This window comes from Bos indicus, chromosome 4, assembly GCF_029378745.1.
Source record: "Bos indicus isolate NIAB-ARS_2022 breed Sahiwal x Tharparkar chromosome 4, NIAB-ARS_B.indTharparkar_mat_pri_1.0, whole genome shotgun sequence".
Classification (NCBI taxonomy): Eukaryota; Metazoa; Chordata; class Mammalia; order Artiodactyla; family Bovidae; genus Bos; species Bos indicus.
Genome location: NC_091763.1, coordinates 12,182,683 through 12,201,045, shown reverse-complemented (window position 1 = coordinate 12,201,045; position 18,363 = coordinate 12,182,683). Strand labels below are relative to the sequence as shown.

The following is an 18,363-nucleotide window of genomic DNA, read 5'->3' as shown; positions in this document are numbered from 1 at the left end:
ATTTTTCATAAATAAAAGTGAAACCTTTTGGGACAGCAACTCGAGAACAAGCAATGACCCTGATTGTCTCTGTCTCAACACAATTTCAAATAGACACCTAAAACATACTTCACATATAACATTTTCATGACTGAACTTGGGGATTCCTCTGTGCTGAGCACACATATTAGGAACTCAGTAAATATTGGTTGATTTAATTCAGTATACACCTGGAAACTGATAAAGAAGTGCTTCTTCGTGTTGGCTGTCATGAAATTACATTATGGTTGTTTGTGGTAGTCCTGTGAAGCAGAGCTTTCACTTTCCCCTAGAAATAGTTGGAAAAGCAAACAACTGTCTAGATAACAGGGGTAAACATGAATAAAATACATTTACAGTATCCTACCTTGATGACGGATTTGCAAATCTGTCTGCTTAAATGTTCAAGAAACAGAAAAATTGCACAGGAAATAAAAACCTGTGTATTTTCCTATCAAAACTGGTGAAGGTAAGCATGTATGGTAAATTGGAAAAAGCGTGTAAAAGTCTGGGATTTTGTTTCTTTTTTTGCAATGTTATCTTTTATGTATTAGCTTGCTGTTCTTGGTGGCAAAATAGGGGCAAAGATTATTGACTATCCCTTTTTTAATTTCATTTTTCTTGCTGAAAGTGACAGTTGGCAACTGACACAAGTGGGATGAGGAAACCACGAAGGTGCATTTCCCCCCAGCTAGATGTGAAGAATGTGTTCTGTTTGTAATGCATGTCTGCCCATAAGGCCGACTAGGATGCCAGTAGTTGTGGGCTGCCCTGGGATTTCTTTGGAAGGAATGGTGCTAAAGCTGAAACTCCAGTACTTTGGCCACCTCATGCGAAGAGTTGACTCATTGGAAAAGACTCTGATGCTGGAAGGGATTGAGGGCAGGAGGAGAAGGGGACGACAGAGGATGAGATGGCTAGATGGCATCACTGACTCGCTGGACGTGAGTCTGAGTGAACTCCGGGAGTTGGTGATGGACAGGGAGGCCTGGCGTGCTGCGATTCATGGGGTCGCAAAGAGTCAGACACGACTGAGCGACTGAACTGAACTGAACTGAAGGTTAACTCGGATGCACAGGAGGCATAGCAACGTGAAGACAGGTCCAGGCTGTGAGAGGTGTGTTGTCAGGGCCAAGCCAGCAGCTGGCTCTGCAGACACCTCACAGAACCCTGTGAGGGGGCTTTATTTTGGTGAATTTATCACAGTAAGTGATCTGACTCTGACTTGTCTAGGCTTGAAGCCCTGAAGCTTTAGTCATTTCATGAAATGGATGCATTTCTTTGTGATGGTTTCATGTAAACCATGTTCACAAGGTTGAGATCCAAAATGTAGTGCCAATGTACTAATTTTTAATGGGAAGTGGCGTTGTCATACTAGTTAGAAAGCTATAGTCTCTGATCTTTCTTTAGATAATTGAACATGAGATGTAAGATTATAACCTGAAGCTTATTTGATGAATATGAAATCAGTACAAAGGGAATTGGTTAAATAAACCATTCCTTAACTGTTAATGCATTCAGAACACAGTCAACTTAACTGGCCTGAGAGCTTTTCTTCTCTCTTTTATATCTCTTCTTGTTAGTCATTGTGTTCTAAGCTTGCTTAGCCATTTAAGGTTCATAGTCCCTCATTTTGCAGTCTCAGGGAAAACTGTAATCCTTCATGTACTGACTTCAAGAGAATTTTACTTTTAACTTTCACTGGTTATCATTTGAGCTTCCCTGGTGCCTCAGACAGTAAAGAATCCACCTGCAACGTGGGAGACCTGGGTTTGATTGCTGGAATGGGAAGATCCCCTGGAGGAGGGAAAGGCTAAAATGTAGTGTTAGTCGCTCAGTCATGTCTGACTCTTTGTGACCCCATGGACCATAGCCTGCCAGAGAATCCTCTGTCCACAGGATTCTCCAGGCTAGAATACTGGAGTGGGTAGTTATTCCCTTCTCCAGGGGATCTTCCCAAACCAGGGATTGAACCTGGGTCTCCCACATTGCAGGCAGATTCTCGACTGTCTGAGGAACGAGGGAATATCATTTATAAACTAAAATATAAATTAAGATTACAAGTACAGTTTTTAAAACTTATATATAGGTAGCACATAGAAGTCACAAGTATTCTCTGAATACCTGCAAGTTAAGCAAATTAAGTAATACTGAACTTCTGAAAAAACGAGTGGACTATTCTCCACTATTAAAGAAAACTAGGAAGTGATTCATCTAATCTCAGTTTTTGTTAAGTGGGATTTCCTGAGGGTGTTCAAGGTAAAATGGTTGGTTGCAGAGGAGTCTGTGTTTGAGGGGAGGCAAGCATGGTCCAGTTTGAAGGAGAATCCTTTGCTCAGGTAAAGGGGAGAGGAGTGAGCTTATATTTCTGAGAAGAGAAGCAAGAAAGAGGGAACCTGTTTGTTGGGAGGGAAGGTTTTCCAAATGCAGTGGGAAGGATACATGCTTTGAAGTCATACAAACTTGTGCTTGAATCCCATCTTATCACTTACCAATAGGATAATGGTCGACATTTGCACAGCTTCTCTGCTTGAGTCTTATCAGTATAATGAGGGAAGAAGACATCTAGGTTACAGCATTTATTATAACATCAAAGGAAGTCACATGGACTAAGTGCCTAAACCGCTGTGGTGTTCAAATGCTGCTTTCCTTCTCTTCCTAACCCATGACGTTTAATTGTAACCAGATTAGAAAAGAGGACTTCCAGGGTAAGACCTTTTTATTCTAGTTGATTGAAAGTTTCTCTTCTCTTAATGTGATCACCCTGGTAAAAAAAAAAACTAGAGAAGAGCTCTTTCACGCCTTGTCTGCAGACATCCCTGCCGGCAGTCTCTTTCCCTGATTCGCTTAGTGTACTTACCCTTGCTGTGATCACTGATAAGAGAGGAGATTGGTTCAATTTGGCGATGAGGAGGATATTTCACTGTCCTACAGTGGCAGTAATGCCCCTTCTGCCCTTGGGGAGAGAGATTATAAGGGTTACTGAGTTGGTTGAAAATTTCATCTATGTGGTTTTGTCCTTTTCCACTTGTATCCATTTAATATAAAGCTTTTTCTTTTTTAAATTCCTTCTTTTTTAAAATACTCAATGGCATTCAAGGCTGGGGTCTGGAAGTAGTTCATTTCATACATTGTTATATTCTCATTTGTTTTTCAGATCTTTCAAAATTGGTCTGGTTATCTTAGCTTTTCTTTCTTTCTTTCTTTTTTTTTTTAAGAATTAAGTAACTTGTGGAGCCTTTGGTTCTTAGACTTCTTTATCTTCTGAATGTTCTCTGAATGCCATAAATACAATATTATAGTGAATCAACATTTTTTTCACCATAGAGAATCAAATCTAATCTCACTAAAGTCGTTTTTCAAATGTAAGAGCCAATGCTGCGGGCCGAGGGCATGAAATGAGAGTAGGAAAACAAGGGTATAAAATAAGGCAGATTGTTTTCTAACAGGGATATAGACATATAATTAAAATGATTTTCAAGTTGCAGGCACAGCCTAGATTTGACTGTATCCAGGAGGGCAAGGGACACAATGAATGCCTTGTTTCTTTGGCTAATAGTGAAAACATCTCATTAAAAAAGTACGTTTTCAACAGTAATGTCCTAAACTGCAAAGCCAATCACCCAAACAGAAGATATCTGGGCAAAATGTGGTTACTAGATACCTGTAAAGAAATCTAATTTGGAAAAAAAAAAGCTAATTTCTTGATTTTCTGCAGTTACTAAAGAGACCTCAAAGAATATACATTTGTAGTTGAATTTAAGTTGTAGAAACTCTGGGAAAGTTTTTCAAGTTGTTTTTATATAATACACTGAGTGAATCAGAGGCGAGAAATGTTCTAAATCAATAACCAGCATTCGAATGTGACTTTTATATAATTTCTCAAGAGGAGATCTGGAGGCCCAGTGCATTGTAACTTCCAGTCAAGCCCAGACACTTGTCACCTTGTTCTCTCAAGAGAAGGGCTTGAACACATGGGGATGACAAAAGGCTACCCACTTGGGAGTTTATTGATTTTCACATGTTATTTTCCCTTCTGCTTGCCTCTCCCACTAATTTCTCACTCCCTGCTATTTCTTTCACTGCCAGCATGGCAGAGAAAAAAAATGTGGTTATTGGCACATATTGGTGGGTATTGTACCTATTGGAACTTTGAACAAGTTCCTATTTCTGTTCACAGTGCGGGAGTGCACACAGAGCGCAGAAGTGCTTCTATGGTCCTAATGGTCTCTTGGTCAGAAAATGACTGGTATCCAGCTGAATTTTGAAATTGTTATTTAGAATGACCTTTAAACGCATTTGCTTTACAGATAATTAGAATTTAAATTAGATTTCAGAAAGCCAGCAAAACGAGGTGGTTAAGGCATAAGCCCTGGAACAGAATCTTGATTCTACATCTTATTAAGTATGTAACATTGGGTAAATGACTTACCCTCTTTGTGTCTTCCTTTCTTGATTTGTATAATGAGGATAATCCTGGTGTCTACCCGATAGGCTTGCTGTGGGTCAAATATATGGATATGTAGAGTATTTAGAGTATGCTTGGATCATGATACATACAATCTAAGTGTTTACTCTCACAGGACCACAATCCCTTATTTGCAAACTTAAAAAAAACCAACGCCTATTGCAGTGAACTCATTAAGTGGTAAGATCCGACTGGAAATGACCTGTGGCAATTTACAGGTGCACTTTCCCCTCCTTTGTGTAAATACAGTTGTCCCTTGGTGTCTGCAGGTACTAGTTTCAGGCCCTGCTGTGAATACCAAAATTCTTGGATGCTTAAGTCTCTAATATAAAATGGGGTGCTGCTGCTGCTGCTAAGTCGCTTCAGTCGTGTCTGACTCTGTGCGACCCCATAGACGGCAGCCCACCAGGCTCCCCCGTCCCTGGGATTCTCCAGGCAAGAACACTGGAGTGGGTTGCCATTTCCTTCTCCAATGCATGAAAGTGAAAAGTGAAAGTGAAGTTGCTCAGTCGTGTACGACTCTTCAACTCTTCGCGACCCCATGGACTACAGCCTACCAGGCTCCTCCGTCCATGGGATTTTCCAGGCAAGAGTACTGGAGTGGGTGCCATTGCCTTCTCCGTAAAATGGGGTAGTACTTGCATATAACCTATACATATCCTCCCATATACTTAAAAGCATCACTAGATTACTTACAGTACCTAATCTAATGTAAATACTTTGCATATAGTTACCAGCCTGTGGCAAATTCAAGTTTTTATTTTTATAACTTTCTAGGTTTTTTTAAAAAGGATATTGTTAGTCTGTGGTTGATTGGATCCCAGATGCAGAACCCATGGATACAGAGGGCTTATATATTAATGACTTAAGAATTATTAATATGTTTGATTAAAAGCACCTGACAGCCTCCATTAAAGTTGTTACATAAGATAGCCATGATTTTCTTAAACCTGAGACATTCTGAATTCCAGAAAATATCAAGTCCCAAAGGTTTTGCAGGGGGATAGTAGATCTGTGTAGCTATTATTTCAAGTGGTAGAGTAGTAGATGCAATCTTGTTTTTGACTTGTTGGGCACAAAACAAATGATTTGAAAATGTAGAAACTTTCTTTTTAAAAAAATGTATTTGTTGAAGTGTGGTTGATTTACAGTGTTATATTAATACCTGCTGTACAGCAAAGTGATCAGTTGTGCATGTATGTACATTCTTGTTCATATTCTTTAACATTGTGGTTTATCTCAGGATATGAATATATTGATAGTTCCCTGTGCTGTGCACTGGGCCCTTGCTGTCTGTCATTCTATACGGAAGCTTGCACCTGCTAATCCCAGACTCCCAGCCCATCCCTCCCCTATGTCCCTTCCCCTTGGCAACCGTAAGTCTGTTCTTTATGTCTGTGAGTCTGTTTCTTTTTCGTAGATAAGTTCATTTGTGTCACATTTTAGACTGAATGTGGACGTTTTCGTAACTCAGTAGAGTTACGTGATACATGAGATATCAATAGTGATACATGAGATTGGGGAATGGGTATTCTGGTTCATCAAATATTCTAATTAGTGTAGAGTTGCTATATATATACATATAATATCCATGGATAGTATAAATTAAAAAAATATTTATTTGCTTATTTGACTGCATCCGGTATTAGTTGTAGCATCTGGACTCCAGAGCGTGGGCTTCAGTAATTGTGGCATACGGGCTCTCTAGCTTTGGGCACATGAGCTTTGTTGCTCCATGATATATGGAATCTTAGTTCCTGGACTAAGGATCGAACCCATGTCTCCTGCGTTGCCAGATGAATTTTTAACCACTGGACCACCAGGAAAGTCCCTGGATTATAAATATTTAAAGTTTGTATTGGGTGTTCAGTAAGTGCAGCCTGTGTTTATTGAGTACTTTCTTGTGCCAAATACTGTATTAAGCAATTTACATTGATTTTTATTTACTCTTCTCAACAGCTCTATAAAGCAAGTTTGATCACCATCTCACTTTAGACAAAAATTAAGAGGTCACACAGGTGGTTAGTAAAACTCTAACCTAAGTTTGGGCACTCTAGAACCTGTGCCCTTATCTATGAATTGATTATTCTTTGGTGATTTAAAATTTGTCACCCATGATATTCTTGTGTTCCAAAGACATCATTAGGAACACTAATAATAGCATTTATCATGCCTTTACTACATCCAGTTGTGCTAAAAGTAGAATCATGACTCAGCTGTGAATGAGTGCCAGTTTAAAGTGTTGATTCAAAACATCTCAACAAACATTGTTTCATTATATTTATTTAGTCATTAGATTCATTACTCTGTGATTTATGATTCAGGATGAAAGACGAATAAAATAGGTCATCTTTTTAAGAGATTATAATTCCAGGGTAAGTGGTTCCCCACAGGTTAATAGATATACTTAACTTTTTATTTCAATTTAGAGTTAATAATGAGCTAGTTCACATAAAATGTAAAAATCTTATAGCTGTATAGGTCTATTATTCCCCAACAAATCTTTATGTAATAATTTTCATATGTATTACCTCTATTACCTCACAAGAAAATCTCATAATTTTTGACCTAAACACCTAGGTATATTCTAACACATATAATTTTAGAGAAATTAAGTGAGGAAATAATATTTTATATTAGCTCAGATATTTAATTTATACCCAAGTATTTTTATTCCTTTTTGAAGATCTGAATTTTTCATTTCCCTTCAGCCTGAAGAATTTTATTTAGCATTTCGGCATATCTGTTAGGTGACAAATGTTCTTAGTTTTCTTTTATTTGAAAACATTATTTCACCTTAGTTTTTGAAAGATGTGTTTGCTGCATATGGAATTCTGGACTGACAATTTCTTCTTTCAACACCCGGAAGATACTTTTATGAAATTCTGGCCTCTGTAGTTCAGATTGAAAAGTCTGTAATCATTGGGATTATTTTCTCCCATGTAACTGTGTCATTTTTTTTCTGACTGCTTGCAAGATTTTTCTTTTTCTTTGATTTTCAGCAGTTAGATTATGATGTTTCTACATACAGCTTTTTAAATATTTATCATGTTCAGGGTTCACCAACCTTTTATTTTTAGGCATTTCACCAAATTTGGAAAAATTTTGGTTATTCTTTCAAATACTTTTTGGCCATACTTCTTCTCATCCTGGGCTTCCAATACATATGTGTTAGATCTTTTGACATTGAGGCTCTATTAATTTTCTTCTAAATTTTTTGGGTTATTTTTCAGATTGGATAATTTTTTTTGTATCATCAAGCTGTTTTCTCTGTCATCTCTATTATTCAAGCCTATCCAAGGATATTTTTTAATTTGAGATTTCATTTTCAGTTTTAGAATTTATTAGTTTCTTTTGCATAATTTCTATATCTTCAATGAGATTCCCTAACTTTTCATTCATTCAGTTCAGTTCAGTTCAGTTGCTCAGTCATGTCCGACTCTTTGCTACCCCTTGAATCACAGCATGCCAGGCCTCCCTGTCTATCACCAACTCCCAGAGTTCACTCATGTCCATCCAGTTGATGGACATGTCCATCTAGTTGATGATGCCATCCAGCCGTCTCATCCTCTGTCATCTCCTTGTCCTCTTGACCCCAATACCTCCCAGCATTAGGGTCTTTTCCAATGAGTCAACTCTTCACATGAGGTGGCCTAAGTATTGGAGTTTCAGCTTCAGCATCAGTCCTTCCAATGAATACCCAGGACTAATCTCCTTTAGGATGGACTGGTTGGATCTCCTTGCAGTCCAAGGGACTCTCAAGAGTCTTCTCCAACACCACAGTTCAAAAGCATCAGTTCTTTGGTGCTCAGCTTTCTTCACAGTCCAACTCTCACATCCATACATGACCACAGGAAAAACCATAGCCTTGACCAGACGGAGCTTTGTTGGCAAAGTAATATCTCTGCTTTTGAATATGCTATCTAGGTTGGTCATAACTTTCTTCCAAGGAGTAAGCGTCTTTTAATTTAATGGCTGCAGTCACCATCTGCAGTGATTTTGGAGCCCAAAAAAATAAAGTCTGACACTGTTTCCATTGTTTCCCCATCTATTTCCCACGAAGTGATGGGACTAGATGCCATGATCTTAGTTTTCTGAATGCTGAGCTTTAAGCCAACTTTTTCACTCTCCTCTTTCACTTTCATCAAGAGGCTTTTTAGTCCTCTTCACTTTATGCCATAAGGGTGGTGTCATCTACATATCTGAGGTTATTGATATTTCTCCTGGCAGTCTTGATTCCAGCTTGTGCTTCTTCCAGCCCAGCGTTTCTCATGATGTACTCTGCATATAAGTTAAACCATTAGGGTGACAATATACAGCCTTGACGTACTCCTTTTCCTATTTGAAACCAGTCTGTTTTTCCATGTCCAGTTCTAACTGTTGCTTCCTGACCTGCATATCATTTCAGATCAGATCAGTAGCTCAGTCGTGTCCGACTCTTTGCGACCCCATGAATCGCAGCACGCCAGGCCTCCCTGTCTGTTACCAACTCCCAGAGTTCACTCAGACTCACGTCCATTGAGTCAGTGATGCCATCCAGCCATCTCATCCTCTGTCGTCCCCTTCTCCTCCTGCCCCCAATCCCTCCCAGCATCACAGTCTTTTCCAATGAGTCAACTCTTCTCATGAGGTGGCCAAAGTACTGGAGTTTCAGCTTTAGCATCATTCCTTCCAAAGAAATCCCAGGGCTGATCTCCCTCAGAATGGACTGGTTGGATCTCCTTGCAGTCCAAGGGACTCTCAAGAGTCTTCTCCAACACCATAGTTCAAAAGCATCAATTCTTCGGCGCTCAGCCTTCTTCACAGTCCAACTCTCACATCCATACATGACCACAGGAAAAACCATAACCTTGACTAGACAAACCTTTGTTGGCAAAGTAATGTCTCTGCTTTTGAATATGCTATCTAGGTTGGTCATAACTTTCCTTCCAAGGAGTAAGCGTCTTTTAATTTCATGGCTGCAGTCACCATCTGCAGTGATTTTGGAGCCCAAAAAAATAAAGTCTGACACTGCTTCCACTGTTTCCCCATCTATTTGCCATGAAGTGATGGGACCGGATGCCATGATCTTCGTTTTCTGAATGCTGAGCTTTTTTCACTGTCCTCTTTCACTTTCATCAGGAGGCTTTTTAGTTCCTCTTCACTTTCTTCCATAAGGCTGGTATCATCTGCATATCTGAAGTTATTGATATTTCTCCTGGCCATCTTGATTCCAGCTTGTGTTTCTTCCAGTCCAGCGTTTCTCATGATGTACTCTGTATATAAGTTAAATAAACTTATCATTTACCATACTATTTTTCTTTGCCTCAATGAGTATAGTTACAATAGCTGTTCTAAAAATCCTTGCCTGTGTTAAAATTAAGTACAAAATGGAACCCAGACTTGATAATTTCCTGAGCAGACAAGACCAATTAAATCCTGTAAGTGTAACTTGATTTAGACTATTTTGCAAAGCAAGTGAAATTTAACTTGATTAGCTTCTTGTAAATGCTTCTGACAATTATAAAAGAAACATTAAGTTGTCTTCCTAAAACTGATATCAGATAATCCTTTTAACAAATTTCCTGTGTTATGGAAGCCCCCATTGTAATAATTATCAATCATTTTTACATTATAAGCTGCCCTATAATGTCATACCCTGAGCTTCATATTAGTTTTAAATTTGAAAACTCCCAGTTCACAAACTATTCTTAAATGCACAATAAACTCTGACTAAATACTATTTTTTGGTTTGGTGGTTTTAATTTTGTTATTTCTAGATTTTTGACATCTACTAATTTCAATGTTTGGATCATCCGGGGTTGATGTTTACATTGTCTCTTCTCTTTTGTTTATACTTTTTGGCTATTTTGAATAAGCTTCGCTGAACATTCTTATATTAATACAATTCTTTGTGTGGGCATACATTTTTTATTACATGTATCAAAGATACATGGGATAGAATTTCTTGGACATATGATAGGTTTCCACATCCAAAAATCTGCCAGACCACTTTTATCTTTCACTCTCCAGCAGCATAAAAGTGTTTTAGTGTCTCCACATCTTCAATCATACTTGATGTTGATAAGTCTTTCCAATTTCAATCATTCTAGCAGATGTAGTAGTATCTCATTGTAGCTTAATTTGCCTTTCTCCTGTGACTAGTAATGTTGACCATCTTTTGTTGTGCCATCAAATCTTTTGCTCATTTAAAAAACTGAGTTGTATGTCTTCTTATTCTAGAGTTTTAATTGTTCTTTATATGTTTTAGATATTAGTCCTTTATCAGATATGTTTTGTAAATATTTTCTCCTAGTCTGTGCTTTGTCTTTTTATTTCCATAAACAGTGTTCTTTGAAGAATAAAGTTTAAAAGATACTAATAAAATTCAATTTATAGTTTTTTCTTATTGATTGTGCTTTGGTATCATATCTAAACATTCTTTACCTAATCCAGGTCACAAAGATCTTCTCCTACATCTTCTCTTAAAATATTATAGTTTTATATCTTGCATTTAGGATTGTGATCCATTTTGAGTTAATTTTTGTATGTGATATAAGATATCTAAGTTTGTTTTTAACATGTGGATATTTTTTCTGTTTTTTGAAAACATTATTCCTTCCCATCAAAGTATCTTGGTGTCTTTGTCAAAAATCTGTTGGCCATAGGGTCTGTTTAGAAATTTGTTATTTAGTTTTTAAAGATTTGTGGATTTTCAAAGTACCTTTGTATTATTAACACATATTTTGCATGACTTGAAAAAAAATCAGTTGGCTGTAATATAAGTTCATTTCTGGACTGTCTGTTCTGTATGTCTATCCTTATTCCAAGATCACATTGTCCAGACTATTGTAGCTTTATAGTATATTTTGAAATCAGGTAGTATAAACTCTCTAACTTTTTTCTCATTGCTTGAAAAATTTCTAGCTGCTATAGATTATTTGTAATTCTATATAAATTTTAGAATCACTTGTTAATTTTTAAAATGAAACTACTGGGATTTTATCATTATTTTGTTGATTCTGTAATTCAGACTTTGAATGTTAGCTCAAACTTGAATTTGTAACTCAATTTACTGTTAAATTTTAATGTTACTGTGATTGTGATTGTTTTCTTCATTTTGTTTTTGGATTGTTTTGCTAATATAGAGAAATACTATTAACTTTTTATATTAATCTTATATCTTATGACCTTGGAAAACTTCTCTATTAGTTCTATTAATTTCTAAAGCATATTCCTTGGGGTTTTCTACATAGAATATTTTAATGTCTGCAAGTAAAGACTTCTTACTTTTCAACTTGTATGCTTATAGTTTCTTTTTCTTGCCTTGCTATATCCTTTTGATATCTTTGTCTGCTCTGATCATTACTAAAATTTTATTAATATCTTCAGCCAGAATTGTGTATTAACTATCCTTTTAACTGTCAGTAATTGCTTTACATATTTTGACATTTCATTACTAGGTACATACAAATATAGATTATTATAAAATACTTTTGGATTGACTGTTTTTAAAATCATACTCACATCTCTCTTTATTTCTAGTTATTGATTTTTGCATTAAAGTTTTCTTTATCTTATCTATCTATAGTTTCAACATCTCCCTTTTGGTTAGTGTTTGCATATAATCTCTTTTTCCATACATTTCTTTCAACTTTTGTTTCCTTACATTTAAGGTAAGGTCTTAAATAAAATACCTTAATTTAAGGTTCTGTAAGCAGTATACAGATTTTTAAAAATCTATTTGAATAATTTTGTCCTTCAATTGGAGGATATGATCCATTTATATTTGATATAATTACTATTATTTATGTTTAAATGTACTATATTAGGCTTGATTTCATTTTATTTCTTGTCTGTTTTTTCCTTTTTACTAAATTATTTTGAATTAATAAGTATATTATTCTTTTCTATTTTTTCTTGATAATAATACATCTGAAAATATTCCAGATGATAAGATATTACAGTTAATAAAGAGATTACAACATGCATTCTTGAATTATTACTATCTTCATTAAATTAGAATCCAGCTTAAATTAGTGCTTTTACTGCTTTCTGGACAATGCAAGGATCTCATAAACATTCTCACCAGAGTAACTGTCGTTTTTTGTGCTGCTGTTGTTATATGTCTTAGTTTCCATATGTTTTAAATCCCATAAGTCACTTTAAAAAATAAACTAATATTAATTTAGATTTACTTACATTCTAAACTTTTGATCCTTTTCCTTAATTCCTATATCACAAGATTTACAGCTTCATCATTTTCCTAACGGAAAAACCCTTGCTAGTATGTCTTTTAGCATATACTTGCATTGAATTCTCTCAGTCTTGGTTTTGAATTTTAGTTTACAACAGCTGGATTCATATTAATAATTTACAGAGCATAGAATGCATCCTTTTAAAGATTTCCAATTCATTATTTTTTGTTATATTTGTAGCGCTCTAAACATTCTGTCTTTATTTGTCACATTACTTTGCCAACAAAGGTCCCTCTAGGCAAGGCTATGGTTTTTCCAGCAGTCGTGTATGATGTGAGAATTGGACTATAAAGAAAGCTGAGCACCAAAGAATTGATGCTTTTGAACTGTGGTGTTTGAGAAGACTCTTAAGAGTCCCTTGGACTGCAAGGAGATCCAGCCAGTCCATCCTAAAGGAAATCAGTCCTGAATTTTCATTGGAAGGACTGATGTTGAAGCTGAACCTCCAATACTTTGGCCACCTGATGCAAAGAACTGACTCATTTGAAAAGACCCTGATGCTGGGAAAGATTGAAGGCAGGAGGAGAAGGGGACCACAGAGGATGAGATGGTTGGATTTCATCACTGACTCAATGGACATGAGTTTGAGTAAACTCTGGGAGTTGGTGATGGACAGGGAGGCCTCACGTGCTGCAGTCCATGGGGTTGCAAAGAGTCGAACATGACTGAGCAACTGAACTGAACTGAAATATAATGTCTAATTTATATTTATACAGTCGTAAATGCTGTCTAATTTCATCATCCCTGAAGAAACCTTGTACTCGTTATCAATTCATATTCCATTTTCTCCCTGCCCTTGGCAACTGATAATCTCCTTTTTGTCTCTATAAATTTGCATATTTTGGACATTTCATAAAAAGAGAATCACAAAACTATCACCTTTGTCTGGCTTCTCTCACTTAGCAAAATATTTTCAAGCTTTATCTATATGAGCATATATATGTACTTCATTCTTTCTTATAGTTCTTTTTATATTCTGTTTGTATCTCTTATCAAATACATAATTTGCTGATATTTTTCCCATTATTTAAGGGTGTTTTTTTTTTTCATTTTCTTGGTGATGTCCTTTGACGTGCAGATGTTTTAATTTATTGAAATCCAATTTGTGCATTTTTAAATTTCTGTCACTTGTGCTTTTGGCGGCATATCTAAGAAACCATTGCTAAAGCTAGAGTCCTGGAGATGTTTTATGACTTCAGCTTTACATTTATGGATATAACCTATTTTGAGTTCATTTTGTATGTGGTTCAGCTTTATTCTGTTGCATGTGCATTTGAGGCTGTCCCCGGGCCACTTTTAAAAAGACTGTTCTTTTCCCTTTGAACTGTCCCTGTTGAATATTCTTTCTGCCTTTTCTCATGTATGTTTCCTAGTTATTCTCTTTCGGTTTTCTAATCTTTGCCTTTTCTGCTATTAAACATATGTTTTGGATTCTTGATTTCAATTATTATCAGTTTTCATTCATACAATTTATACTTGATTCTTTTTAGTAGATCCCTGTTTTCTTATAAAATTTCCACCCTTCTCTCTGTTATAAAGAATACATTAAGTATTGTTATTTTAAAATCTAATGATAACTCCAACAGCTGAATCATCTTTAGTTCTATATCTGTTCTCTAATTTTTCCTATTTTTTTTCTATATGTTCCAATTTCTTATTTTCTCTAGTAATATTTGATGAAGTATTGATATTCTGAATGAAAAATCATAGAGATCATAGGTGATGGTGTCTTTCCCCAAGATAGTTTAATTTCATTTGACAGGAAGAGAGACCATGGCAGATCACCTTGATCTAGTGGAAAATGGATTCTCTACTCTGATGGCATTGGTCTTATTCTAAATTGCCTTCATTCTTAGGACAAAGTCCTTCCTTCTAAGGGATAGTTTTTCTGTGGTCTCAGTCATGAGGGTGTTTCCTGTGTCACCTCTACTTTCTGAGCCCTGAATGATAACCTACATGTCCTCAGCACTACCATACTGCCAGGATCTTTGCTTCGCTGTCATACTACTATTTTTGGCTAGGTTTCTGTGAGTCTTGCTCTGTGCATATGTGGTTTCAAAGATGGAAAACCCTTTGCAGGGAAATTGCATGCAGAATTTCAGGTACACTTTTTATGTGTTTTCTCATTTTCTTCAAGTCTACCCTATTGTTTAGCCTCTAAGCCATGTCTAACTCTTCTGCAACACCATGGAATTTAGGCCACCAGGCTCATCTGTCCATGGGATCTTCCAGGCAAGAATATGGAAGTGGGCTGCCATTTCCTTCTCCAGTCTACCCTGTTGGATGCCCTCAACTCTGAATCCTGTCTCTTCAGCCCAGTGAGAATGTTGCAGCCAGGTTTGTCTTTGTGTTTAGCCTCTGTTTCTCTCTGCGGCAGATCTGCGGGTGTCTTGAGGAAGATCACAGAGCAGAGAGGCTCATCTCCGCGTGCTTGCCTTCTCTCCAGGACGGCTGCTTCTCACGTTCTCCCTGCTGTCAGCATTCGCTAATGTGTCAAGCTATTGTTTCATGCATTTTATAATTAGTTTTGACAAGATAATTACTCTGATATTTAACTTTGCTGTATTAACTGGAAGCAGAGTCTTCCCAGCTTTCTTTTAAGAAATATACAAGGAGAATTCCTACTTTTTACTATAGTATAGTTCTGTTGTGTCAGCAAGTAATACTTTTTAGAAAATAAGATACTTTCTTGGTGTTATAATTTGTGGGTTTTATCTGTGATTGGAAGACTTGGCTTTAAATTGTAAGGAGAGTGCCCTAAAATTATGTGTCAGTGCTATAACATTTACACAGAGATATGATGACTCAAAATTTATAAAAGCAGGCTGGGTTTCTTTGGGCTATATATGAGACCTCAAGATACGTGATATATAATATGTTAAAGAAAACCTGTTGTACCAATATTTTGATCCATACTTAATGTGTCAGTTATCCTTAGCATTTAATTCACTGTATTTTTGTTGTTTTAGACTGTAAAACATATTTCAAAAATAAACAATTTGAGTGGCCCAAGTCTCTTTAAAATGTCTCTAAAAAACTTTGAGCAACTTGCTAAATATTCTCTCAGTAACCCCTTTTTTGATTTGATTTGATTTGATCTGATAGAATGCCTGATGAACTATGGATGGAGGTTCATGACATTGTACAGGAGAGAGGGATCAATACCATCCCCAAGAAAAAGAAATGCAAACAGCAAAATGGCTGTCTGAGGAGGCCTTACAGATAGCTGTGAAAAGAAGAGAAGCTAGAGGCAAAGGAGAAAAAGAAAGATATACCCATTTGAATGCAGAGTTCCAAAGAACAGCAAGGTGAGATAAGAAAGCCTTCCTCAGTGACCAGTGCAAAGAAATAGAGGAAAACAACAGAATGGGAAAGACTAGAGATCTCTTCAAGAAAATTAGAGATACCAAGGGAACATTTCATGCAAAGATGGGCTCAATAAAGGACAGAAATGGTATGGACCTAACAGAAGCAAAAGATATTAAGAAGAGGTGGCAAGAATACATAGAAGAACTATACAAAAAAGATCTTCATGACCCAGATAATCACGATGGTGTGATCACTCACCTAGAGCCAGACATCCTGGAATGTGAGGTCAAGTGAGCCTTAGGAAGCATCACTATAAACAAAGCTAGTGGAGGTGATGGAATTCCAGTTGAGCTAGTTCAAATCTTAAAAGATGATGCTGTGAAAGTGCTGCACTCAGTATGCCAGGAAATGTGGAAAACGCAGCAGTAGTCACAGGACTGGAAAAGGTCAATTTTCATTCCAATCCCCAAAAAAAGGCAGTGCCAAAGATGCTCAAACTATTGCACAATTGCACTCATCTCACACACTAGTAAAGTAATGCTCAAAATTCTCCAAGCCAGGCTTCATCAGTACATGAAGTGTGAACTTGCAGATGTTCAAGCTGGTTTTAGAAAAGGCAAAGGAACCAGAGATCAACTTGCCAACATCTGCTGGATCATCAAAAAAGCAAGAGAGTTCCAGAAAAACATCTATTTCTGCTTTATTGATTATGCCAAAGCCTTTGACTGTGTGGATCACAATAAACTGTGGAAAATTCTGAAAGAGATGGGAATACCAGACCACCTGACCTGCCTCTTGAGAAACCTATATGCAGGTCAGGAAGCAACAGTTAGAACTAGACATGGAACAACAGACTGTTTCCAAATCGGGAAAGGAGTATCAAGGCTGTATATTGTCACCCTGCTTATTTAGCTTATACGCAGAGTACATCATGAGAAACGCTGGGCTGGAAGAAGCACAAGCTGGAATCAAGATAGCCGGGAGAAATATCAATAACCTCAGCTATGCAGATGACACCGCCCTTATGGCAGAAAGTTAAGAAGAACTAAAGAGCCTCTTGATAAAAGTGAAAGAGGAGAGTAAAAAAGTTGGCTTAAAGCTCAACATCCAGAAAACTAAGATCATGGCATCTGGTCCCATCACTTCGTGGCAAATAGATGGGGAAACAATGGAAACAGTGACAGACTTTATTTTTGGGGGCTCCAAAATCACTGCAGATAGTGACTGCAGCCATGAAATTAAAAGACGCTTACTCCTTGGAAGAAAAGTTATGACCAACCTAGATAGCATATTAAAAAGCAGAGACATTACTTTTCCAACAAAGGTCCATCTAGTCAAGACTATGGTTTTTCCAGTAGTCATGTATGGATGTGAGAGTTGGACTCTAAAGAAAGCTGGGCACCAAAGAATTGATGCTTTTGAACTGTGGTGTTGGAGAAGACTCTCGAGAGTCTCTTGGACTGCAAGGTGATCCAACCAGTTCATCCTAAAGGAAATCAGTCCTAAATATTCACTGGAAGGACTGATGCTGAAGCTGAAACTCCAGTACTTGAACACCTGATGCAAAGAACTGACTCGTTGGAAAAGAACCTGATGCTGGGAAAAATTGAAGGTGGGAGAAGAAGGGGACGACAGAGGATGAGATGGTTGGATGGCCTCACTGAATCAACTCACTGAATCAATGGACATGAGTTTGAGTAAACTGGAAGTTGGTGATGGACAGGGAGGCCTGGCCTGCTACAGTCCATGGGGTCGCAAAGAGTTAGACACAACTGAGCGACTGAACTTAACTGAACTGAAGCCTTTTTTGAAAATTAACAAATTCCTTCTATTTATCTTAGTTCTACCCAGAAATATTATAGTACATATAAACATATTTATTGATATTGCTGTTGATGACTATCAAGATGTTTCTTCTACTGAATATTGTTTTTAAAGTAACAATTGACAAAATATTTTTCTCTTTATCCTTGCCTAAGTGTCTGCAAACTCTAAGTATATCTACTAAGTGTCAGAACAAGAACTAATTATTTCTGCCTACTCACTATCATTGATACTTTGACAACTATCAAAAGTCTTGACATTTCATTATAATCCACATAAGTGATAAGCATTTCCTTTAAAACAGAACCTTCAGCTTTACTTGGAGAATTATGGAAATAGCTGTGAGATTTAAAAAATTGTTTTCAATAATATTTGTAATGGGGAAATTTATGACTGCAAGACAAACAAAGGAGTGACTCTATATTTTCAATGCAATTTTAGAGCCTTTGGAGATTATCTGAACCTATAGGGATATGCAACTTTGTCTCTAACTAAGCTGTTTTACAA

At 36.8% G+C, this 18,363-nt stretch overlaps 1 long non-coding RNA gene across 1 annotated transcript in view; it reads left to right on the top strand.

Moving 5' to 3' along the window:
• Positions 1-16,557, top strand: part of LOC139182661 (uncharacterized) — a 40,485-nt gene extending 23,928 nt beyond the window's left edge. The window contains exon 3 of the long non-coding RNA XR_011566167.1: positions 15,101-16,557. This is a non-coding gene — a long non-coding RNA (uncharacterized lncRNA). The remainder of the gene's footprint in view (positions 1-15,100) is intronic.
• Positions 16,558-18,363: the final 1,806 nt, after the last annotated feature.